Source organism: Callorhinus ursinus, unplaced genomic scaffold (genome assembly GCF_003265705.2).
Source record: "Callorhinus ursinus isolate GAN/ISIS: 27379988/994484 unplaced genomic scaffold, GSC_fseal_2.0 scaffold26, whole genome shotgun sequence".
Taxonomy (NCBI): domain Eukaryota; kingdom Metazoa; phylum Chordata; class Mammalia; order Carnivora; family Otariidae; genus Callorhinus; species Callorhinus ursinus.
Window position 1 is genome coordinate 7,904,239 of NW_027397088.1, and position 24,318 is coordinate 7,928,556.

The following is a 24,318-nucleotide window of genomic DNA, read 5'->3' on the forward strand; positions in this document are numbered from 1 at the left end:
TCTCAAATTGTTTAAGTTTCTTTTAAAAGAGGTATGTATAGCTTCAGAAATAGGGGAGATACCAGAAAGATAGGGTCACAGAAAGGTTTTGCTTATGGACCCTTTTGTACCTAAAAAAATTTCTTAGAACTGCATAGTGGAAGGTCTTGGTATCCTTTACAAGATGAAATCCTAGCTGATTAAAAATATATTCCTACCTTTAAATAGTCCTGTTGTGCTTACCTGATAACTAGAGTTTAGGCTCAGATCTAGCAGATACACTCAGATCTAATAGTCTAACTCTGTTGTATTTCTGAGGAGGCTTGTATATTTTCCTTTCTGCTGTGGAAAACAGATTTCTTAAAAGTCATTTCTCTTCCACTTTAGGGCTTTTAATTGTTGTTTTGAGGGATAATTATATAAAACTATTCAGTGGACATCTCAAACAGGTTTCCCATGACTTGGTTAGTTAATCCTGTATTGGATTAAACTGTTCTTCTTAAAATTTTAAACTGAGTATAATTTAAAAGAGGCTTACCTTGTACATCTCTAAACTTAATTTGTATTTAAATCATGACAATAAGGTTTCTGAGACCTATTTGTTGTTCAAGAACTCAGTAAAGCTTCACAAGCCCCTTTTCCTAAAATATCATGTTGGAGTCAGTATCAGACCCCATCTGCTTTCAGAAAACAGTTTTTCACCCCCACATTTGCCAACCTCATAGTGTTAAATTTTTTTTAACATTTACAGATCTTTATATGATTTTTATTTAGTATTTGAATATATGCTATGTGAAAGCTGCAGTAAACACCAAGAATGCTAGTAGGAGAAAGAGACAGTTGCTAGCTTCATGGAGGTTGGAAAACACGCATTCAACCACTAAGTCATGTACTTCTGTGCCAAGTGCTAACAGTGGAGTGTAGAACAGGAACATACAAAGTTTAGCCTCTGTGTGTTGGGGGGGCAGGATAGAGGATACTGGGAGGCAGGTCAAGGAAGGCATCCCATGGAGGTCATATATGAAGAATGGTGGAGAGAAGGAAAGTGTGTTGGAGAACAGCTTATATAAAGGTCCTGAGGTTGGAGGGGAAGGGGGTGTGTGCCCACTGAATCGAGAGACACGCAGTGTGTGTGTGTGTGTGTGTGTGTGTGTGTGTGTAGGGAAAAAAAGACACAGAAGAAATGAATGACAACCTAGTGAGGTAGGTAGGGGGCTTCAGCACACTGTTTGCAGCCCACAGGTATTTGGAATTTGTCTTAGGAACTTAAAGGGTGTTAGGCCAAGGAATGGCACGATGAGATTTGCATTTTCAAAGATTATTCCTGCTCAGAGTGGAGAATAGACGACAAGGAAACTGCTATTTTGCCTTCCGTTTGCAAGATCCCGTAGAAGCCTAGTTTTTCAAAATTTTGAAAACCAGCGGTAGCTTGGATATGGTGGGCGTAGAGGTGGGGAGCCTGGAAGGCTTTGATAGAGATCTAAGTGGCCGGAAGGATTGGCTCCTTCCGGGTGGGGTAGCATGGTGAGGGAGAGGGAGAGATGGCTTCCAGGTCTCTGGCTTTTGTAGTGGGCGAGTGGGGGTGCCTTTCTCTGAGATTAGCATGCTGGATAAAGCAAGGTTTGTAAACATGGTATGTCCCCTGTTCCTTAAAGAGGGATTTTTACGGTCTTTAATACTTTCAGCATCTTTACTTGTACTGTTTTCATTGGTAAAACATACACGCCTGGCCTGGCAAAAAGCATGAAAAGTACAACTATATTAAAAAAAAAAAAAAGTGAGAAAAGGAAACAGACGACTAGCTTCCTCCTCCCCTCCTCTTCTTTCCTTTTAATTTCCTGATACCAAAAGGAGATGGCAGATTTTCTTGTAGATGGCCCGAGCTTCTGAATGCTTTTCAGATGAGATCTACAACGAAATCTTGAGAGCATTTAAGTTTCTGCTTGTTTTAGTGATGCTTGATGTGTTTGACTTGTGAGCATGGGCCTCGGGGGAGGAGGCTTTGGGTGCGAACCAAGGTAGGACTCTCAAAACTGCCTGAGCCTTTGACTTAGGAGTGTCAGGACTCCTTCACGACCGGATTTTCCAACGTATTTCTTCTTTTCTCAGGGGTCACCTGACACCCTGCGTGTCTCAGAACTCCCATCAGCATTTTGCTGGACCGGTAATCTGTGAAAACAAAGTTCTCTTAGTAAACAAAACTTGCTGTTGTATCTACTGTGCACTGGGCTTTACACTAGATCTGTGGGTGTCAAAGGAAAGAATTTAATCCCTGCCACAAGGAATGGAGCTTGTCCCCACTGAGCGATTGTCTAGCCTGTGTTTGAACACCTCTGACAACGGCACCCCTCCTCCCCCCGCCAGGCAGACTTTGGGTTTTTACTGCGTTAATTAACTTTTTTTTTTTCTCAACACAAACAAATCTTTGTGGAACAAGATAGAAAGTGACGTGTTTTCCACTGAGTTGGTAAAAACTAGAAGCTGGAGTGCAGGCATGCTGCCTCTTATGATCTGACCCTCAGAGTTGCGTCCCTGAGTGCCATCCTCACTTAACTTTCTCCTGCGCTGGAAAGTCCTGCTTCCTGAGGGGGGCGCTATATGCCTCACCTGCCTGCACAGCCATCCCCTTGTGTGTGAGCTGGGACCCCATCCCTGAAGGTGATCTCACAAGAAAGCATTAGCAGTGGTCCCAAATTGGGGTAATGCTTTCTCTGACGTTATACAAATGACTGATCAGAGCCTCAGGTGAGCCCTGGTGTGTCCCAAAGATGCTTCTCTTTTATGGTATTGATCCTGACCAAGGTAACCCTAACATCCCATGGGGTCCCCGATAGTGCTGTTGTTTGCCCACGTTGGGATCAACATGATTTTCCACCTCTTGCTCAGGAGCTTGGGTGTTTCAGCATCACTGCGACCATCAGTCCCATTAGAACAGACACCACACTTTATCCCAGCCCTGTATTTGATAAGATGAAGCAGTTAGGGTTTAAAAAAAAAAAAAAAGAGAAAGAAAACTCCACAAAGACCTTGCCCTGTCCCACTTCTTTCTAATTGACATAGGTTGGTCAGGAGATGCTGAAAACTTTAAAAGCTGGGTGTAAGCAAGGTTTTTTGAAATTTGGAATCTTCAGGTACTATGCATACAACTCAGTCTTAAAGCCTCACGGTGAGGTGTGGATTTGGGGGGTCTCACAAGAAATTTGTTGCAAATACAGCTTACTAGATAGTGGCCTTGTGATGGATATCCAAAATAGCTGTCAGTAGTATATCCAGTGGCCGATATCTGGTGACAGACACACATAATCTCACTTTTGGATAACCCTTCCGTAACTGCAGACAGTGGTGACCACGCACACTATCTCTTGGGCAATTTATTTTTCTTCAAACAGTTGTGTATTTGCATCTGGCTGCCCCTCGTTGAAGGGCTCGGTGGTGTTAGGTTCCCTAGGTGTTGGGGTGTTGGAATGTCCCCTGTGTGGCCACCTTCTGGCTATATTAGACCATCTGCTGTGTTAAGATTAAGTGGATGAAAGTTTCATATATTTTATGTAAAGCTCCCGAAGAGGTTAGTGAAACAAGTTAATAAAGAAATACATGCTTTGGCATTTTAATGAGCTTTCTTCAGAGAGTTGCACACCACTAGAAGGAAGGCCAGGCCGCGGGATGTTCTCCAGGCCATCTGTGACATGCCCGTTCGTTGTGAAGGCAGGGCCATTGTTGTCTTGGGAAGAATTGGAATTCTTCCAATTGGCGTTGGAATAGGTGCTGCACGGAAGTGGTCGCTCTGCCTTGGAGGTGGGTGAGTCCCAGGCGCACGTGGTCGCTTCATGGCAGTAAGCACCCTAAGCACCGAGAACCCAGGTGGTTACACCTTTTCTCATTTTCATTGTTGTTCTTGTTTCCTTTTCTGAGTGGTGCTTGATGTTGACGTGGGTGATGATCATGGCGTGTGGGTTGAAGCTTGCTCTTTATCAGTCCACCAGAGAGTAGAGGGTGTGCGTTCACGATCCATGCTGTGGTATCCTCAAGAAAAAGCGGGGGAGGGGGGGCGGTGTATATGTCTGGGGGAGGGAGTGTGGTCGAATCATTATACTTGGAGAATGTGATCAGAGCGGCCTGGCAGCTTTAGGTCATTGTCATCTTGATAGTCCCTGGAAGTTTGGAAGTGCTCCGATAGCTGGCCATCCCTGGGGGGTCTGCTAATAGCGCGGGTCTCTCCAGAAAGCTGCATAAAGCTCAGTGCACCCGTAGACAGCAGGAACTGGGATGTGGTCATTCATAGTACAGAGGAGTCTACCTCGGGTGCATTTAAATAAGTTCAGCAGACCGCATTTGTGTTTAGAGACCACCTTTGGTGAGAAACATCACTCGTCAGGGCCCTGCCTGTGTTTGCTTTAAATCAGCTAAACCAGAAGTTAAGTCTTTCAGTTTCTCTTCTGCCCTTGCCAGACTTAATCGATGACTCCAATCTGTTAACAAAAATTTCAAGTCCTTCCACTTTTAATTTTCACCCTTTTTTGATGGTTAGGCTTTTCATGTGGGAAAACACTCAGCGTGGGTACTGGGAGCCGCAGTGACAACATCTAACCTTTATTGAGCATGTACAGTAACCGTTATCCTCAATTCTTGACACGGATCATCTCATTCATGCCTCACAAAGACTCTTCGACCTGATGATGTAGGTCAGTTACCCTCATTTGTGGATGAGGAAATGGAGACCCAGAGTGGCCACCAGCTAGTGGGGATCAAACTGGGCAGCCTGAGTCCAGAACCCACGCTTGTAGCCACTGCTCAGCAGCCTCCCATGATGACAAAATATATCCATCAAGTAAATATCCCCTGAAACCTGCCATGTGCAGAGCTCTTTGGTGCCCGTCGAGGAAGCGTGTGTAAGAACAGGCATGCGACAGGGTTGCTGGCTTCTGGGAATAGTGGGTTATCCAGCATTTGACGAGATGAGTTTGATAGACCGTGACTTCAGTGGAAGATCAGGAGGGGACATGTGTGATTGCTGGAGTGAGAGGCTTGCAGAGGTGGTGTTGGTTCACAGATCAGCTGGAGGGAAGTGGCTGTCCCCAGAGCCTCGGGCTGGCACTGTAGCAAAGACCCAGGGGTGTAGCCCTGAACAGACCTTTCTGGAAGATAAAACTTCCCCCAGGTTTCCAGCAGAGAGGTTCCAGTGGATCGGAGGTTGTCTTTCACATGGTGAGGGATGCCCCCAAAATGAAAAGAGTCCCGGGCTTGGACTTGGGGCTTCGGCTGGTCCTCCATGTGGTGGATAGTGGGGTGCGTGCCTGTCTCTCAGGCTCTTTTTTGTGGACACCCACTTTCAACCTCACTGAAAGCGCTGGAGCTCTGCTTCAAGGTAAGAGTAGTATGTGGGCCACTTTGGAAGAGCCTGGAAACCGTCAGCTCTATAATCAGTTGTGTTGCTTTGGGTTTTTATTTCAAGGGCCAGTGCCTTGAAAACAGGTCCCTTGTTTTCTGTTATAATGGGTTGTCACTTAATATATAAATTCAGTATTTTGCTTCAAGGTGTTGGGGTTCAGGACCAGCGACCTAAGAGGCCTGGGGATCTGTGGTAACTAGTGAAGTGGGTGTGGCAGTTGATCTAATTATTGACCTGATCCTAAAATTTGTCCATATTGAAGGGAGGTAGCCAGCCATTGGGAGGTATTGTTCTTTTGTTGCTTTGCTTTTTAAGCAGTGGGAGGCCTGTGGACTGGAGGGCAGTGATAGAAGGATGTCCTGTCTCCCTCTGGATGTTTTTGGGATGGAGGTCACCATTGTGCATTGATCCTGCCCTTTTTGGGGGGTGCCTGAGCAAGTTATGGGAACGGGGAGATCTTGAACTGCAACGAGCACTTGATGGTTTGTTTCCTGTTTCCGGTGGGTCTGTGGAGAAGGATTGTTTTGAAATTGGTAACAAATAAGGAAATTTCAGCCTTGTGTGCCACGGGCTCAGTTATAACCGAGCTATCGTCTGTTTACTGCTACCATCCTCACCCTCCTCCTCATTTTGCCCATGGCAATTTGAGCTTCAGGAGAAGAGTAGTGACAAGAACTCTGGGTTGGGAGACCAGCATTCTGTGCACCTTTTCTCCTCTGTAGGATACCACCATCAGCTTCCCTGCCTCGGGAATGGGAATCCCTTCTGGGACACTTTCCCCGGGTACTAGGCTCTGGGGGTGCAAGGATGAGTAAAACTTATACCCTAACACTCACCAGTGCATCCCAGCCGGCAGGGGCCCCGGGGCAGGCAGAGCACCCGGGAGTGGGAAGTGGTGGGGGAAAGAGGAAGTGATGTCTTCAGATGTGAAGGGCTGGCCATGCGGAGAACCAAGGGGGTTGGGGGGGAAGGACTGACTTATAGGCAGAAGAACCGTGTTCAGTCCCAGCCCCCCAGAGTACAGAAGTACGGGGTTTCTTTGGGGCCTGGGTAGGGCAGGAAGTGGAGCGTGGCTGGAGGAGAGGGTTGGGGGTGTTGAGCTGAGTTAGGCATGAGACAGGTGTTGAGATGAGATTTCTGGAAAAATAGACAGGCTAAGGTGTGTGGGCAGTGGTGAGCCGTCACAGGCTTCGAATTGGGGCTGTGATGTGAGCAACTTGTCTCAGAGAAAGAAGACTGCTAACCCTTTAGAAAGGGGCAGTGGAGGAGACATGTCCTGCGAAGCGCAGAATTAACTTGGAATTTGGTGCCGCGTTTAATAGAGTAATTTATCCCCGCCCCCACCCCCTTTCACCCCTCCGAGAGATGTTTCTGCCCAGGGTGTGGTGCGGGCTGCCCTCTGAAGGCTGAAAGGATCGGAGAGTGGTGGGGTCCCTGTTTCAGCAGATAGAACCCAGGCCGGTGATGTGTCAGCTCCCTCAGTTGTGTTTTCCTCACAGGTGCTTGTTTAAGCTTATCAGGTAGTGGAATTAGACCCTGGGAGTCAGGGGGGACTGTTGAGGCTGTAACTATAATCACCAGTTTGTCAGCTGGGAGTGAATAGGCTGGGAGAGGGAGCAGGCTGAGGGCTCGCTACTGTGCAGTCCCGGATGACCTGGGGGTGAGGGTTTCGGGGGCTGAGAGCCGCTCTTGGAAACTGTCTGTTCCTAAGGAGGAAGCCGCCTAAGCAGAGTGGACCAGGGGGTCCTCCTGCTCACGGGAGCATGCGCACTCACACAGGTAGCGGCTTGCCACTCCTGCTCCCCGCCCCCTGCCCAGATTCCAGCCCCCTCTCTGAGGATGACGTCAGCCAGGAAGGGGAGCCCTGGATGCCCAGGGCTTAACACCCCCCAACCGCCTGTGCGCGCGTGCGCGCGTGTGTGTGGAAGTCAGATAGCAGGCCCCAAAGACCATCAGTGGTTTATTCACTGTAGTAAGGACACGATATTGCCTTTATTCGTAGGTTTCAAAGTCTTCCGCCCTCTGGGGAGGACATGTCCAATTTTGTATGTGTGGCTTGATACATTTCAAAGCCAGTACTCCTGGACTGAGGAAGTTAAGAGGGCTGAGAAAAATGTGGGGAGGCCCCGTCGATTCGGGAGGTGGGACACAGCACAGACCTTAACGTTAATAATTTCTGTCACCTACAACTGATTTTCTAGGTCACGATGTTGTGAGCTGTGGACCACCTCCTGTGTTTGGTTTTGTTTCTGAACATGGTCTCTCATTTGCACTAGATGTGAGCTGGAGGAAGTGGGGTGCTGGTCCGCTCTAGTGGGGCTTTGGGGAACCAGCAGGGGAGCGGGGTGGGAGGCACCTTCCTTGTGCTTGTGTGACAGTCAGAGTGCTGGTTCGGGAGGGAGTGCCCTGGGTCAGCCCCGAGCCTTGTGCCGGGTGGTCGCGTGCATTCCTCCATGGATGAGGAGGAGGTAGTATTCCCCTCTTTTTAGGGACAGGATGCTGAGGCCTAGTGGTGTTCCTGTTTCTGAGGTCATGCAGCTAATGTCCGACTGCTGGGAAGCTTTCTGTCCTGGCCCGTCTGCACCGTCTTAAGGGACATTCATTTGTTACACAAAATCGCATTACACCTTGGTACCTGGAGAGCTCCTAGCCAGCATTTCTGAACCTTGATTTGATGCATTTGTCTTGATTCCTGAACAGTTTGCTTGGATTTGAGCGGAACAGGATATTTGAACGCCTCACAGTTTGCCTGAAATATCCCTAATTGAGCCAACTCCCTGCGTGTAGGGCACTAGGTTGAGGCATGGTGGAGCATGGTGGTTCTTGCCTTTGGTTTACATTGTGAAAGGAATTCGCACTTCAGTGTGGACCCCAGGCCAAGTACCCATGGAAAGCTGAAGGCCAACAGAAGAAGCCAAAGTGTGGGCTGAGGTCCAGGCAGGAAAGGGCAGGTGGGGTTTGGAGTTTCGGGTGATAATTTGGGGTTGAGGACCACGTACTGGAAGATGGTAGAGTTGGGGGGCTATCTGGGGTGGGGTGGGGCAGGGCAGAATTGGAGCTTTCCTTCCATATGGGGGAGGGAGTCCTAAGGTTTTGAGCAGAGAAGTGACAGGTTGGACTGGACTTCGGAGACATCCTCAGAAGGGGGAGCATGGCCGTGTCTGTGTGTTGGGTGGCTCTGTGGCTCACTTCACTGTTCCCTTGTAGCCCGAGGCAGAGAGCGCATCCCATGTCAACTGGTACAGGCTGCACCAAGCGGTGCACAGGATCTCTGCAGTGCCTACCGCCGCTGGCATGATGTATACAGACAGGGAGGTTTTATTTTGACAGCCATAGATTTGTTTAAAAGCTGAATCACATACTCTGGCTTAATATTTGACTTCCAAGTTACCAACTCCAGATGGGCTGCCCTCAGGAGGGTGATGGGTGGAAGGAAGGGTGCCCAGGGCAGCAGGAGACCTGGTTTGTTAGAAGGGTTCGCTTCAGATTCCTCCGGTCTACTCTGTCCCTCTTGAGGGCTTGTTTGCTGAAATTCTGTATCATCTTTATAATGTTGGCATATTGGTATGTATGTTACTAGCGCTGGTTTACTGAAGGTGGGGCCGGAAGGCTTTCTTGGCACATGGGTGTCCCGAGCTGTGGTGTGTGGGCATCTGGCCCGGAGCACTGTGAATGCCTGTGTGCCTGTGGCCCCCGGGACCTGAGCCAGTCTGCCAACCCCACCCCGCCAACCCGGTTTTCCAGTCTCTGGCCATCTTCCGTGGTTCCTGGTGACAGAGGGAAAGTGGTGTTGTCTGAGAGGGATGCTCTCACCTGCCCTGACTCGGGGGAGGAAAGGCCGTCTGGATGGAGCAGCTTTACTGATGATTCCCCCATATCATTTTTACCCTTCCTGGCCAACCTGCCAAGTCTAAAGCCCTTTCCAGCTTTTTGCTCTTCGGGCCTCGGGTGAGGCTGGAGGTCTCTAAAAGAGAGGCAGCCAGGAGCCAGGGCCTGTGTCAGCCACACACGCTGGATGCCACCCCCGTGACGCAGTTTTGGTGGAGCTGTCCCTGTCACAGCCCCCCCCCCCTCCAGGGACACACTCCGCACCGGTGTTCGGAGCAAAGTGCTCCTCCTGGCTCCCACCTGGATGTGGCCTCCCCTTTGAGCTCTGGCCGTGGGGATGACATTCATTCTTGCCCCCTTCCCATTCATTTGTGTCCCTAGTCATTTTGAAGAAGCAGATATGTACCGTTGTCCCGTGCTGCCAGTGGGGTGACTGGTTTTCATGCATTGTCTCCATAGTCCTCAACAACAGCCGTACCACGCTGGTATCTTTATTCACAGCTTGCAGGTACAGAAGATGGGGTTTGAGGAGTCCTGATCATACCAGATACCCTTGGTATACAGGACACTCTGCGCTCCCCAGCTTTTGGTGCTTTGTCTCATTTAATCTGTGTTGACCTTGTGAGGTCATTGTTGTCTCCATTTTACAGATGGGGAAGCTGAGGCTGAGAGCATTTAAATCACTTGCCTGGGGTCACTCCAGCCCTAAGTGACAGAGTCAGAATTTGAGCCCCGGCTAGTGTCGTCCAGTACATGTGCTCTTAATCTTTGCTCTTATGTATTTAAGTAGAAATTCCTCCTTTGGGGCCGACTTAAAACTGATCGCCTCTATTGGATTTGTTTTCTAACACTCTGCATTTCTAAAAGGGAAAGAGAGGGAGCTAGTGTGTATCACGTACCCCACTAGAGTTTTAGGCACATAGGTTGTGTTTTCCTTATACTAGAGTCTAAGCTCCATGAGGATTTTTTGGTCCTTTGTGTCCGTTTTCTCCATCCATGATGCCAAGCACTGACCACAGTGCCTGGCACGTCTGGGTGCTCAGTCAATACTCCGCGAATGAATGAATGAACCAGGCAGGGGTTCTGTTAGCATATTATAGGGGGAGGCAGTGAAGCAGAGATTTGTGTGACTTGCCCCTAGGCACACACCACAGTTAAGAACAACTTTTGCTCTTCACACTACAGATCTTTTGTTTAACAGATCTTTTTGACACACGTAAAATTTTAGGGAGTAATCGGATCTATGTCACGGGATCATAGGGCATGATATGAAACACTATAAATACTTACCCAGTATCTGGCACAGAGTAAATATGGGATGAGTGGCTTTGCATTTGCTGTGTTTCCGGTCGCTCTTCTGCATATGGCTTCATCTGGGGCAGGGTTGCTATGCACATCAGCAAAGCTGAAAATTTGCTAGCCCCTGAAACTTTTAATTTTATTAATCGAATGTTCCTAGCTCTGCTGTACTCTCTGTGAAGCCATAACAAGTAAAAAAATTGGTGAAATCAGTTTAAATCTACCCCAGGCAAGGGGCTATGACTAGCAAGAGTTGATTCAATTATATTGGTGTCTGCTTTGTTTCCAGTCAGAATGTTGTACTAGATGGAAGGGGCCTGAGGGATCATTGTCCAGTTATTTCCCTTGCACCCCCTTAATTTACAGGTGAGGAACCTGAGGCCTGGAGAGATACAGGGGCAGGGCTGGGGGAGAACTCGGGCTTGCGTGTTAGGTTCTTTACAACATCAGCAACCCCACCAGGTCTGGACTCCCAGAGATTTGTCCTCGGTGGAATTGTCTGAGCACTTATGTAGGAGCCGCCATTACTCCTGCTAAAGATGTTAGTGAGAAGATCAATCAAGAGCCAGTGAATCAGAATCACAGTACTATGTAAACATTTCTCATTTATAAAATGTTTGTATTTACTGTAAATAATGCGAGGGAGTGTAAAGAACATAAAACTTCCTGGCATCCTGTCACTCAGATTGCAAAGGAAATATTCCTAAATCTTAAAAAATTGATTTTCTCCATTAGATTTGTGTTATTTTGTTGCCCATTTAACTCCTAGTTATCATAGAAACGTCTAAATGAACAAAAAGGAAAAATCTAGTAAAATGCAAAGGAAAAGAAAGTAAAATTATTTATTTTCATGAGTCAGAAATAACTTTAGTATATGTCCTTCTAGATGGCTGATGTGGATGCATACACATACCATAAAAATGGGATTCATTACATTTGTGGACAGTAAGAAGCCCAGTTTTGCACATGCCTTTATACCACCAATCTATTAAAGATTTAATGTGATATGATCAGTATTTGCTGATGTATTTAAATATCCTTTGACATGAAAATCACATTATTCTGATGTGGCATAATTTGGTGGGAGGGCCAAAGGCTAATGTTTTCATTATTTAGCATTCCCTGGGCATTCACCTTGTGAAAGGAGGGAAGGGTATCTTCCTAGGTTAAATGAAACCAATCTGGGATTAAAAATTTTTACTGTAAATTAATCAGAAATTGATTTATTCTAAAGAGGAGAACACTAAACAGAACAAAATATATTTATTTTTTTATTAGTGTCTGATTTGTCATTACTCTAAACAGATTAGTCCAAGGATGAAAAACATTGAGCAGGGCGCCTGGGTGGCTCAGTTGGTTAAGCGGCTGCCTTCGGCTTGGGTCATGATCCTGCAGTCCCTGGATCGAGTCCCGCATGGGGCTCCCTGTTTGGCGGGGAGTCTGCTTCTCCCTCTGACCCTCCCCCCACTCAGGTGCTCTCTCTCTCATTCTCTCTATCTCAAATAAATAAATAAAATCTTTAAAAAAAAAAAAAGAAAAACAATGAGCAGTTAAAAAAATCCTTCTAAAGGGTCAAAATGTCTTGAGAAGAAGATGTTTTCCATCCTGTATAGGACATTGTATTATGAATGTTCCATATGATGTGACATGTAATTTACCTCTGGTTGTATTTTTAACTGGGTATTTTGCTTTCATCGATGTCATGTTATTTGGATATTTTAGAGCAGTTATTCCCAGTTTTTTCCAATATAAGGACCTGTTTTAGTGTAAAAACTTTTTCTAGAGCAAGCATAATTTTAATTATAGATTCTGTTGGCGGGCTCTGACAAAAAATTCCTAAAAAACAGGGGCGCCTGGGTGGCTCAGATGGTTAAGCATCTGCCTTCGGCTCAGGTCAAGATCTCAGGGTCCTGGGATTGACTCCAGCTCAGCAGGGAGTCTGCTTCTCCCTCTCTGTCTCCCCCTGCTTGTGCACTCTCTTCTGTCTCTCTGTCTCTCTCTCTCTCTCTCTCTCCCCCCCCAAATTAATAAATAAAATCTTAAAAAAAGAGAGACTCTTAAAAAAAAATTCCTAAAAACAACAGGGTTCGTGGAATTTTTCTTAGTTTATCTTAATTACAATCTTCATACCCTTACCAAATAATAGTACATACATGATTTACTTGGTTTGTAGATGCTTGATGAGCATATGAATAAGTGGACCCCCTGAAATAGCTCCCTGGAGGCACCTGCCCTAGAGGAAGATAGAGCCTACATATGAATAACTCTAAGGTCTCAGGTTAGGAAATTAACAGATCAGTCCTGAAGGGCAAGTCCCCAACTCCAGGAAAAACTGTGTAGGTGAAAGATCTGGGGGCCATTCTTTGGCAGGTTAGGAGGATGCATTTCATTCCACCTGCTCACTCCTGAAGCTTCTGGAGGTGCCAACCCAGCCTAGTTGTCATTATTTCAAAGGAAGGAATGTTGTTGGAGGAGTAAATTGAATCCGAAATACTTCAGCAGACCTTATGGCATATCTCCTGTAGCCCTTTTAATTAATTTCAGATGATCTATCAGAGAGAGGGCTGGATTTGTCGGCTAGGTGACTAGTCAGGTTCTACACCCAGCCCAGCCTTGATTATGGTTGAAGGAAAGAGGGGACACTGTATACCTCGGTTTCTCCATCTGTAAAATGGGCAGAATCTCTTTCCTTTATCATACATATGCTTAGGAGGTGACTTAATGATGCTCCCAGGCAGTGTTTTCTTTCTTTTTAATCAATAGAAGCAAACAGAGAAGGCTTTGTGAGGCTAGACGTCATTGTCCTTTCATATCCAGGAGAAGGACCATAAAACTAGGGAAATTCTGCATATCCTGAAAGCTTCTTGAAGGCCAAGCAGCATCCAGAGGACCTGCCAGTGGAGTGAGACCTTCCTCAAAAACCTGTCTCCATGCTCCTGAGGTTCCGTTTTCTTCTCTTTAAAATGAGGGTGTTAGTGGCTTAGTAATTGTTCAGTGGTGACGCCTCTTAAAACACTATTCTTGGGTTCTGACAGCAAAGTCCTTGCCTGCTTCACCCCCCCAAATGCGGGTGGAAGCAGCTGCATCCTTCCTGATGTTGCTGTCTGATCAGGAGGAAAATCATCCCGAGGTTTTTCTAGGAGTTAGGGCCAGGAGCAGGTATTGTTTCAGGTTTATGTGCTATCTGTGCATTTTCAAAAAATGTTGAGTGGAATCTTCATTTCAAGCTTATATAGCCTTTTCAGGTTGCTCCAGGGAATCCTCAGGAGTGTCTTCGCAAAAGAGGGTGTACAACCAGCCCACATCCTCTGAGCCTGGGAAAGAGCAGGGTTGGTGACTTCCCAGGAAAGACTTGTATGGTGTGGATTTTCTGCAGATAATAAAACTGGATTTTTACAAAGGAGGCAGGAAGAATTACTTTCCTTAGGTGGACTTGAGGTGGCATGTGGCTAGAGTCGCCTGAACTCAGTGACAGGTGCACGCAGCCACAGTGAGGCTTCCCCAGGACGCGGTGGTTACTTTTGATGAACAATGACCTCACAGAGGTTTCCAGGGAAAAAACCCTCCAAACATAATTTCCAGAATTCCAAAGCAATTTTACCATTCTGATTCTAAGAGAGGTTGGATTGGAAAGGGGACTGCCATCAGCACCTTCTCTTGTCTTTGTTTTATAGCTGTTAGGAACGATCGTAAAAAAAAAAAAGTTGTAAATGATAACGTAAGGATTTTAGTTGAGTTTATTTTGAAGTAGTTTGCTTCAGGTTTCAATGACTTGGCAATACGGAGAGAATAGTAACTAAGCCTTTCGTAAGAGATGTTATTTGAGGAGGGGTTACAAATGCATAGTCAGTTTAGGAATGCAGAAGTAATGTTTTCTCTCAACTTATCTTACTTTTTGACCAGGAGGAGAGATGATTTTTTAGGCATAAGAGTGCACCAAGTAGTGAGTAACAGTCTCTAAAGACATTTAACTCTATGAACAGAGCATACGTATCTTTATTCAAAATGAATTGAGTTCTGAACCTGATGTTGTCAAGAGTGCTTTATTATCAGGTAGCTTGTAACTACACGTCATTGATCAAACCTGTTGTGTTTCCCACAGAATTTCATTAAAAAGGTGCCCATACCCCGTAGACAAAGGGGCAGTGAAACAGAAACTTGATAGAAATACTAGGGAGGGGCATAGATAGAGCCACCGTAGGGCCTGGGCCTCCTTTCACTTCCTTTCCCAATTCTGCCCCTTTTTGAAATGTCTTCGAGAAGATGGGAGGAAGCCGCCCGCGGCTGGGGGCATCACCCTGGATGGCCGCCCTCCTCTGGATTTGGGGATGAGAGTGGCTCAGCACTGCCAGTGCCGGCTCTTCCCACTCAGCCCTGTCCCCAGGGCTTTCTGGGCAAGCCTGGGACTTGGCAAGGGCAGGTGGGGGACAGAGAAAGCGCCTTCCTCGGGGCCTTGCCTCCTGCTGCCCGCTGGGCCACCAGGGAAGGAGCCACAGGGCCTTCTAGAATGGGGTGCAGGCAGGGCACAGTAAGTTGGAAAGCAGAGCAGAGGTGGAGGGGCTGCAGGCAGTTAGTGTCCCGTGTGTAGACCGAGCAGCCCAGGCTCTGGTGCAGACGTTCTTGTCCGGCTGTTGGCTTTTCCTCTTCACATTTTGGCATTCAGCGATCGCATTCGATACCTCTATGGTTTGCAAATGTGAGTATGATGTGCATGTACATTTTTGGGGGATGTTGACTGGGCAATAAAACTGAGAGGCCCAAATGCTAAGAGAGCTGCTGTTTTACGGATTCGTTGAAAACTAGCCTTAACTTGGCCAAACTGTGGGAGTCATTTGCCCAGACTACTCCGGGTAATGATTTTTGCTTGGCCCGCTAAAAAACATTCCTTGCAAAGGTGCAGTATCCAATTGAGGAGTGGAAGGTTCGGGTTCTGCTTTCGCGGGAAGGAGAAGATTGGAGGCGAGGCGCTTCTCTCTGCTGCCTGCCTGACTCCTCCCCTTCCTCTCCCGGGGCCCCGGGGCCCCGGGGCCACAGCTTAGGTTTTTAAGAGCCCAGGGCCTGATGCTACGCCCAGCGGTGGTATTTTCAAGCATTTCTCAGTAGTTTTTAGGATTATCAGTCATCACTTGCAGGGTTCCTCTTCATTTTCGAGGGCACCCAGTATAACCGTTTAGTTCCCTTTCAATAGCCCTCTTCACTCACTCAGGGCCCAGTCCGGAAGATTAATAATGTTCACTGATTTACTGTCGCCGCAAAAAAAAAAAAAAAGCATTAGTTAATTAGACTTTTACACCTCAGTCAGATGGCATTAGACACCCTTTGTGCACTTTAACTCAAGGATGTTAAAGACCTAAATCTCGGAGAAAAAAGAAGAGAAAGAAAAAGGACAGGCACTTTTCCAGTTTAAGCTGCATGTTGGTCCATGTTAATTAGGCATTTGTCCCTTAGTCTGGAGGTGATAGAAAATGCCAGTTACTGCGGTATTTAACTGACATCAAACTCCTGTCCAAATAATTCAGTTGGGCCCAGCCTTCTCTCTTAATTGGTGGGAAGGAAAACTCCGGCACACACCCAGAATAAGGAGGAAACTGTTACTTTAACATTTAAAAATTTCATTCTGGAGGATCTGAAGAACACTTGTGTATTTTTTGTTGTCCATGTTCACTATGCAGTGGAGCTTTTTAAAAACAGTAACAACAGAATCTCCTCTAACACTTCAGCTTACCCCCGAATGATTCGCTTTTGTCAGTCTTCGGTAAATGAAAGTTTAGTAACTGTTGTTCTCCCAAGGTCAAAACGTTATCCAGGGCCCTTATAGATTTGTAGATCTGTTTGGCACCGTTTAAAAAAAAAAAAAAAAAGACATTTAATTTTCTAGCACACGGCCAGATCTTTGTCAATACTAGAAATTAATTAGTGGGTCACGGTGCCAAGCAGTATGCGTTTTAAAAAAAAACAATATATGGTGGCATATTAAAAGGTTGGTTTTGTAGGAATAATTAGATGAAATGTGCTCTTTGAAAAGATTTTAAGCAACTTCTTCCTGGTTGCTGGAGAAGGTAATTCTCAGTGACAAGAGTTTAGTTTACCTTATTCATGAGCTATGTAAAACAATTCCAAAAATAATGAAAAGATTTTTTTTCTAACTAGGGGTAGCCTTATTTGACTTTAAACCCTACTTGCTTCGTCTGTGGTTTGTAGCCAAAAGTTCACACGTTGGAGAGCACTTCATTTTCAGTCCTGAACTACTTTTTCGTGCACTGAATGAATGCAATATGTTAACACTCCTGTCCGGCCCAGAATTGCTCGCTGCCCCTTTGGCCTGCCTGCCTGGTACTGGCTGAAAAGGTACCATTGTTTGTTCTGCAAACACTGGGTGATGTTTGTTTCCAAGGTGACTGGTTCTATTGCTGCCCTTTAAGCAAGGGGGGGATGGGGGAGAGAGAAAGTTGGCTTTAAACAACTGAGAGCATCCTGTTTCTGGATACAGTCTGTGTGTATGTGTGTAAGTTGAAATATTATTTTAACTGAGTTAATGGGAGAAAAAAGGGATAACGTGGAAATGTGAGAAAAAGATTATCAGTAAGTTAAAAAAGATCAGTTAAGTTTTGATATTGAACTCTGTCCTTAGAGCAAATGTCATGGTAAGAATGTTAGAATTAAAGGTCTGATCAGAAAGAAATGAAATGAACTGTTTTTACATTTGGAAAAGTAGAGTCAAGGGAAGAAAAAATATTTTAGACGATAACCGTGGAAATGTTAACTTTATGTTTGCATGAAATAGTTCTTTAGGTGTAATCCATAAGCAGCTATTCAGATGAATAAGAGTATAAGAAAAACTGGTTATTGACCAGGTAGGTAGGCCTTCAGAAACAAGTAAGAGAATATGAGATACAAAGAGATGGGTTCATTTTTAGGTTCTGTAAGAAAAAAAAAGAAAAGAAAAATGTTAAATAGTTGAAGTTTATTTGTGTCAGAAATTTTCCAAGAAGGTAATAGATTAAAAGCATCTTTGGTGGTATATAATTGACTTACTCATCAGTGAGACATTTCTAGTACAAATGAGAAGGAAAAGAAAATGATTACTCCCTTCTTGGTCCCCCCACCCCCTCTTTTTTTGTTTTATTGTACATGGATGCTGTTAACAGAACTTTGCCTTTTCACTCCTATCGGGTTTAGTACAGTTCATGCACAGGTTTCAGTAAACATTAACTACTTTTATCAGGACTTGCAGTGTGCTGAATGGTTAGCAAAGAGAGTGTACTGCAAGAGACAGATGAAAATGAGAGAGTCCAAGGTCACATGGATGTTGAATTTTTAGAAATTATTGAGAATTTAGGGAGAAGACCTCCAGTTTCATATTTTAAATATCCTCTAGTTATGTGGGCCTAAGACGAGGCTACTTTGCCTAGTGTTTCTAGTACTAGGGTTAAAACAGATTTCTTCAGATGCTCCCCCTGAACAGCAGGCAAATGATTTTAAAACATTGTTTTTACTTTAATTAAAAAAAAAAAAAGAAAAGAAAGAAAGAAAAAAATCTCGGCTTGATTCAGGACTGCCTTCTAGGATGAAAGTTTCAAGGTCCCAGCAGTGAAGTACTGTAACATTTATCACGGTGATTCTTAAGATCTCTTTCGATTTTATGGGGGTTTCTTTTTTCCTTTCTCAAAGATTATTTGGGATTGATTGCCCTCAGATAGATAACCAGTTTCGTTCCTGGAGTTAGCACATTAAGTCATAAACCAAGCGCTAGGATGAAATACTGCCAAATAGAGACTAAACATATTCTTTACAGAAATCATGTAATATTATACAACTTTTGCTTCCCTGCATCCTTTTCAAAAGCAGGAACGTGACTTGTGCTTTTCTAAAGGACATGAATTTTTTAAAAAATTACTGACAATAAAAATTGTCTTCCTGGCCCTTCAAGTGTAGCGTGCATGGAAGCAGCCTAGTAAAGTTGGCCCCGGGGGCATCGTGTCCGGCTGCGTCGCGGCACGGTCGCCGCTGCGTCCGCCCGGACCGCGACGGCAGAGCCCCGTGCAGGGTAGGGCTGCGGGGAGAACACCCGAGCCGCCCGCCCCCCGCCGGCCGCAGACCCGAGTTCGTGCGGCCGGGTGTCGGCTGCGCTCCCGCGGCGGGCGGCAGCGGGCGTGCGGCGGCGGAGCGGGTGGGCGGCCGGCTGGGGGCCGGGGAGGGGCCTGGGAGAACGCGCGGGCGGAAGGCGGCCTGGGCACGCCGCCCCTTCCCTCGGCGGACGAGCCTTTGTGCGCCGGAGAAGCCGTCTAAGCCGAAGGGTGTTCGCACGGCTGAAAGCGCGTCCGCTGTCGTCCCGGGGGACCCGCCCGTGCCCTTCCCCGCCGAGTGCAGCGAGTGGGAAGCAGACGGGGGCTGGCGGGGGTGACCCGGCGGGGGCGCGGGTCCAGCCCGGGCCCTCTCGGGCCGCCCGCCCCACCTCGGCGCCCGCGCTGGGCGGCCCTGTGAGCGGGCCGCGCGGCCGTCAGTCAGGGCGGCGGGCGCCGATTGGCCGGGCGGCCGGCGGGGGGCGGGGCTCGGCCCGGCCTTCCCGGTGGGCGGTGCCGGCGTCGCTTCCAAGAAGACCTTGACGCGTTCTCCTCGGCCCGCGACGGCCCAGGCAGCAATTTAATGAACAACCAGAGACCTTCAAAGAGGCCGTGTAGTAATTGAGCTCGTTTTTTGAAAAGTGAATTCCTCTCAGGAAGAGGTTAGAAAGTGTGTGCTCTCTGTGCGAAGTCCTCCCCCCCCTTTTTTTTGTTTAATTTGAGGCCATTTAGCCTGTAACCGCTTTAAATTTTCAGAAGTTATGCATAGGCGTGAGCTTGCCCACTTGCATTTTCTACTTACTTCCCAGAACAAGCCCCCGTTAACACACTTGGTATACTTGATGGCTCTTTGTAAATGAAAGCAGCATGTAGCTCGAAAATTACCTGCAGCCGGTCTTTTACAAAGAGGAGGTGTGCATACATTATAGGTAGCGGACCTTGGAACTGGGAGAAGGAGCGTGTGGAGGAGACAGGAGAGGGGAGAACGTTCGCCGAGCCTGGAAGCAGGACGGCTCCTGGTCCTTTTCTGTCCATTCCCGCTGAGTGTTGGGCAACTGTTCTCTCTCCAATGTGACCTGCCTTCTGAGAATGGAGGCGGAGGGGCAGAATGCAAGCAAGCAGGGGACAAGTGGCTTCAGGTTTTAAAACTCAGTTACTGCTCTTTCCTGAGAGCCCCTCTCTCCTCCTCCTCCCTTCATAATCAGCCTGTCGATGATAATGAGGCCATTCAGCTGGGATGCAGTTTCTTGATGTTCTGTACTGCAAGTGCATGACCGCTGACGACAACAGGTGGTTTGGAGACCATCAGCCTTACTTCTGATGGGTGAAGGCCGCCTGCTGCCAAGGCGCCCTGCTGAGTGTGCCCTGAGCTGGCACAGTGGGTGATGCACATGGCTCTGCCTGCTCCTTCGTGTCATGTGGCTGGGCAGAACCCAAAGTGGCCGGCTCGCTGCCCCCACACCACGAGCCGTACCTGGTGACTCACATTGCTCAGTCTCTCCACTTGGAGACTTGTCTTCGTTTTTGGCGTGTTGTCCTTGGTGATCCCTCTTCACTGGGCTGCAGCATCCAACACAGTGATTCTTAAACCGGAGGGAAAACTTTTCCCTAACACGCATGCCACGGCCCACCCGTCACAGGTCTGGGGTAAGGCTGGGGCTTGGCCTTGCGAAAATCTTCCCAGCTGATTCTAATGAATTCCCCTCATAATTAGCATTCAAAACTGTATTTATAAACAGGTTACTTTTATATTTATGGCTGATGAGACAACTGAATACATTTGAGCCACTGGGAATTTAAAAAAATATAAAAATAGGAAATGATATATAAACCTTGAAATTCTCCCATCCGATGCTTGCTTGTTGCATCCCTGAGTTTCCTATTAAGGCAGGTATTGTACCTGTGTTAGAACCCTGATAGGCCGTCTGCACTGGCAGGTGTAAATGCTACTAATTAATTTTTTAAGAACTTGGCACTCTGACAATTATCAGGATGCTGAGTAGCTGGTACCAGATGTTTCTTTTGTTAAGGCCACGGAGAGGCAGTGTCACAGGTAATAGGCTCTGGACGTTTAATCCCTTGGTCTGAGGCTGTGGATTTTGTCGATGCTGAATATTTTCTTTTAAAAAGGGTGCAGGAGGATGTACGGTCTGGTTTCTACTCATCCTCCCTCCACCCCCCCCATGCCCCCACAGCTCTGGTAGATCATCTTATGTAGAGGTGTTTACTCAATTATCATTAGGCCCAACTCTTTTTAGAAGAGAGTAAATGGTACTTTGGGACTTTTTATCTAGACCCTCTTGCTCACCATTTTGCCACAGCTGAAGGCACAGCCCGTGCCTCTAACTGAATTCAATCCTTCTTCAGTCTTTTAACTGTGGAACAACAGGAGAGTCGGCCGCTCATCATTTCATGTGCAGACTTTACAGCCTCTGAACAGCTTCTGCTTACGCAGTTCATGAATGCACCATTTGTTGTTTGGAGCACAACTGTTAGATACAACTGGACTTGCAGCCCGCCCTGCCCGTGATCAGAGTGCATCACTGCGGCCTTCCCCCCCCTTTTCTTTCCTCTTTTTTTTTTTTTTTTTGGTTTCTGCGTAAGCCCGATTTTTGCTTTAAATACCACCATTTTGTCCACAGTACCATTTTTTTGACCCAACTTACCTAAGTTTCAGAAATAAGGTTTAATTTGCTCAGACTGTTAGTATAGGGATACTAAATAAGTGCAAGTGTTTCACTTTATTAAAGGAGGAGGTTATTTTTGTGGCTTGGTTTTACATATATGCTTTTTTAAAAATAATCTCAACCACGTCACCTTGAAATTTTAGATTGCATTGAAGTTAGAAAGTTTAGGTTTTTCCTAGGTCATTTTAGTTCCTTCTTTTTAAGCTTTTTACACAGTCTCTTTGTCATCAGGAATTGTCTTCAATTGAGAATTTAAGAGAAGCTGTCAAAACTACAAACTCTCCAACGTGGTTTTTGGAGTATTGGAATATCATCTTTACAAATAATTGTTTATCATTCTTTTCTCCTCTTGAAACTGGGTCCCATCCAAAAATGATACCATTAATGTTAAAGTTTTCATTTTTGCTTTGTTTTTCTCACATATATAGATTCTTTGGCCCTATAATTATATATGTGTTATACTGTGTATATAGATACATTGATCTTATGCCTTTATATTTTATTGAATTGTATTTTAGTTAGAAGTGTGTATTGACATTTTTTTGCTGTGCTTTACATAGTTAACAACTGGGCCAAAGTGTTACTTCTGACTGCTGTTAGGCCCTGCTCTGGCTCAGGAGACAAATTTCTGTTAAAACAGCAAACGTCCTACAACAACCAGCTCTATAAGCCTCTGCATCCTGGAGCTCCCAAAATTGAAAGTCATTTGCTGAAAATGAAGAAGCTTTCTGTAGTTGAATTTTAAAGTAGATGTTCAGGTTTTAAGGAATATGTTCAGTTGTTGTCTTTTGAAGAGGTTCTGGAGGCCCAGGATTGTGTTTATGTTTTTGTTAAAATTGAGACCTACAAACATGTTTAAGGGAAACAGTGTACTCTTTTGTGAGACTCATGCTTTCCTTTCCATCTCACTATTTAGAGGGGGGAGATTTTTCCCTTTGTGAAGATTAAGTCCCCCACCGGAAAAGTCCTTATGGTCCCTTGATGTAAAGACTAAGCAGTGACAAGTTCTGGGGAAAGTGAGCCCAGGTTTTACTGCTTCCAAAAGCAGTTCTGTCAACCCTGAGTCTGCTCTTAACTTTTAGAGTGCTTTCCATACGCTGTCCTGCAGTTTTCAGGCATGATTTTGACCTGCACCCTTAAGCTGGGTAAACTTCATTGGACTTTTCTGCCTGTACCACGGTTTCTTGACTGCTCCTCTCCTATGATTAATGTGTGTTGCTTAAAATGGCATTTGAAACATCACCAGGTATTTTCACCAGGTAGAAACTGCTTTTCCTGTGTCAAAACAACCAGTGTGGCTTAGCTGATGCTTCTGTTGCTAAGCAGGTAAATTTCTGGTCTGCAGGCTGTCTGTTAACCCTGTAAATGCCCAGTGTCAAGCATAAAACAAGAAGAGGGAAAACCAAGGAGGTGATGCTTCCTTCTTACATAGGGCTTTGTTCAGGTGCATGACATCTGGGCCTAGCTCACCCCAGCCTCCGCTTACGGGTTGTCAAGGACCCCGCCTCGACTTTTGTATTTTTGAGGGGAAGAGGAGAGGGGTAGGAGGTGGGGAGGGCTGGAAAGCTGGTAGTATCCAGGAAGATGACGGCCCAAGGAGCTGGTAGTGAAGGTGTCACCGTGTATGATAAAAATTATAGGCTTCAGTCCAGTCAGTAATGGCTTTAGCTTTTTTCTTTGGGACTTTTCCCTGCACGTCTGCCTTAAATTACAGTATGGCTGTGGGGAAAAGAAGAGGAAAGAAAGGGGTTGCTGTTTGCATCCATTTGCCAGAAAGGAGTTAACAGAACATACCGCAGAACAGGTTGGGCAAGACTGTTAAAGCCAGTGATGAAGCCTTCCTCCCTCTCTGTCCCCCCCTTCTCTCTCTCTCTCTCTCTCTCTCTCTCTCTCTCTCTCTCTCGTTCCAATCCCGTTTTCCCTTTTCTCTCCCAGGACTTTAAAACATCTTCAGATTATCCCCTACTCCCCCCCGCCCCGACCCCTCCCCACATCAGCGTCTGGGTTTCCCTCTCCAGGGCAGAACATTTGATGTGATGAAAATACTTTGTGGAAATGAGGAGCCTGTGGGAGAGGCCTCAGCCATGCCAGCCATTTCTTGAGAAATCGATGGCGCGCTTGTCTGTGCCCTTCGCCATGTAACATAGGCCCCATTCAGCGGACACATTCTTCTGTATGCATTTATGCCTCTGTGGGACAGCAGGGTGGGCGGCCTGTGGGGGACCATGGGGCCCGGGGGGGGGGTGAGGTCGGAATGGAGATGTGGGAGATGTGGAGGGCAGCGAGGGAGGGACCCTGTGCTCTGAGTGCCAGGAAGTCATGAGACATTGCTTCTGGAAGCATCTGAAGTTTGCTTGGATTTAGGGGATGGGATCGCTCGTGGCCATAAATGCAGAGAAGCCGAGCTCTTGCAAGGCCAGCTCTGGTCTGATATAAGTTCTGCGTGGTGTTTGTATCTAATCCCTCCGTAAACATACCATATATAGTCATGCTTGAGCTCACTATAACACACATCGCCGGGGAACCTCTCCTAATGCACAGATCCCCGGGCACTTAGAAGCAGGCTCAGGCTATTTCTGGAGTGGCGTGGCTTTTTCTTTTTCTTTCTTTCTTCCTTTCTTTCCTTTCTTTACTTTCTTTCCTTTCTTTCCTTTCTTTCTTTCCTTTCCTTTCCTTTCCTTTCTTTCCTTTTTTTCCTTTCTTTCTTCTTTTTCTTTCTTTCTTTCTTTTTCTTTCTTCTTTTCTTTCTCTTTCTTTTTCTTTTTCTTTTTCGGAGAGAGGAGGAAGGGGGATTTTTTTCCTTCTTCTCACTGTTTGAAACATGTTTCTGATCCTCCTGTGTCTGGCACCCTGAACACTGAAGAAACTGTACTGTCACATGAGAAACGGAATTCGCTTTGTACATCTGTTTAAGCACAAAAACCTGCCTTTCCTTAGTATCTTTAACACCACACACGTTTTGTGTTTTATGGGTGCCGGCCTTCAGCTGTTTGTTTTTGGAGCATCTTGTAACACCGTGGCGGGGGGGGGGGGGCTCGCCCCTGTACCGGGTTACTTGGCGGCCCGCGGAGGG

The 24,318-nt window shown here is 46.4% G+C and overlaps 1 protein-coding gene across 12 annotated transcripts in view; it reads left to right on the forward strand.

Moving 5' to 3' along the window:
• RREB1 (ras responsive element binding protein 1) overlaps positions 1–24,318 on the forward strand; it is a 176,070-nt gene that overhangs the window by 55,767 nt on the left and 95,985 nt on the right. The window contains exon 1 of one of the 12 annotated variants that reach the window (XM_073877555.1): positions 12,490–13,436. The exons of 10 other annotated variants lie outside the window; for them this stretch is intronic. The gene's annotated coding sequence lies outside the window, so the exon portion shown is untranslated. Of the gene's footprint in view, positions 1–12,489; positions 13,437–16,926; positions 17,001–24,318 lie in introns of those variants that run through there. One more of the 12 variants, XM_073877554.1, reaches the window with a different exon arrangement.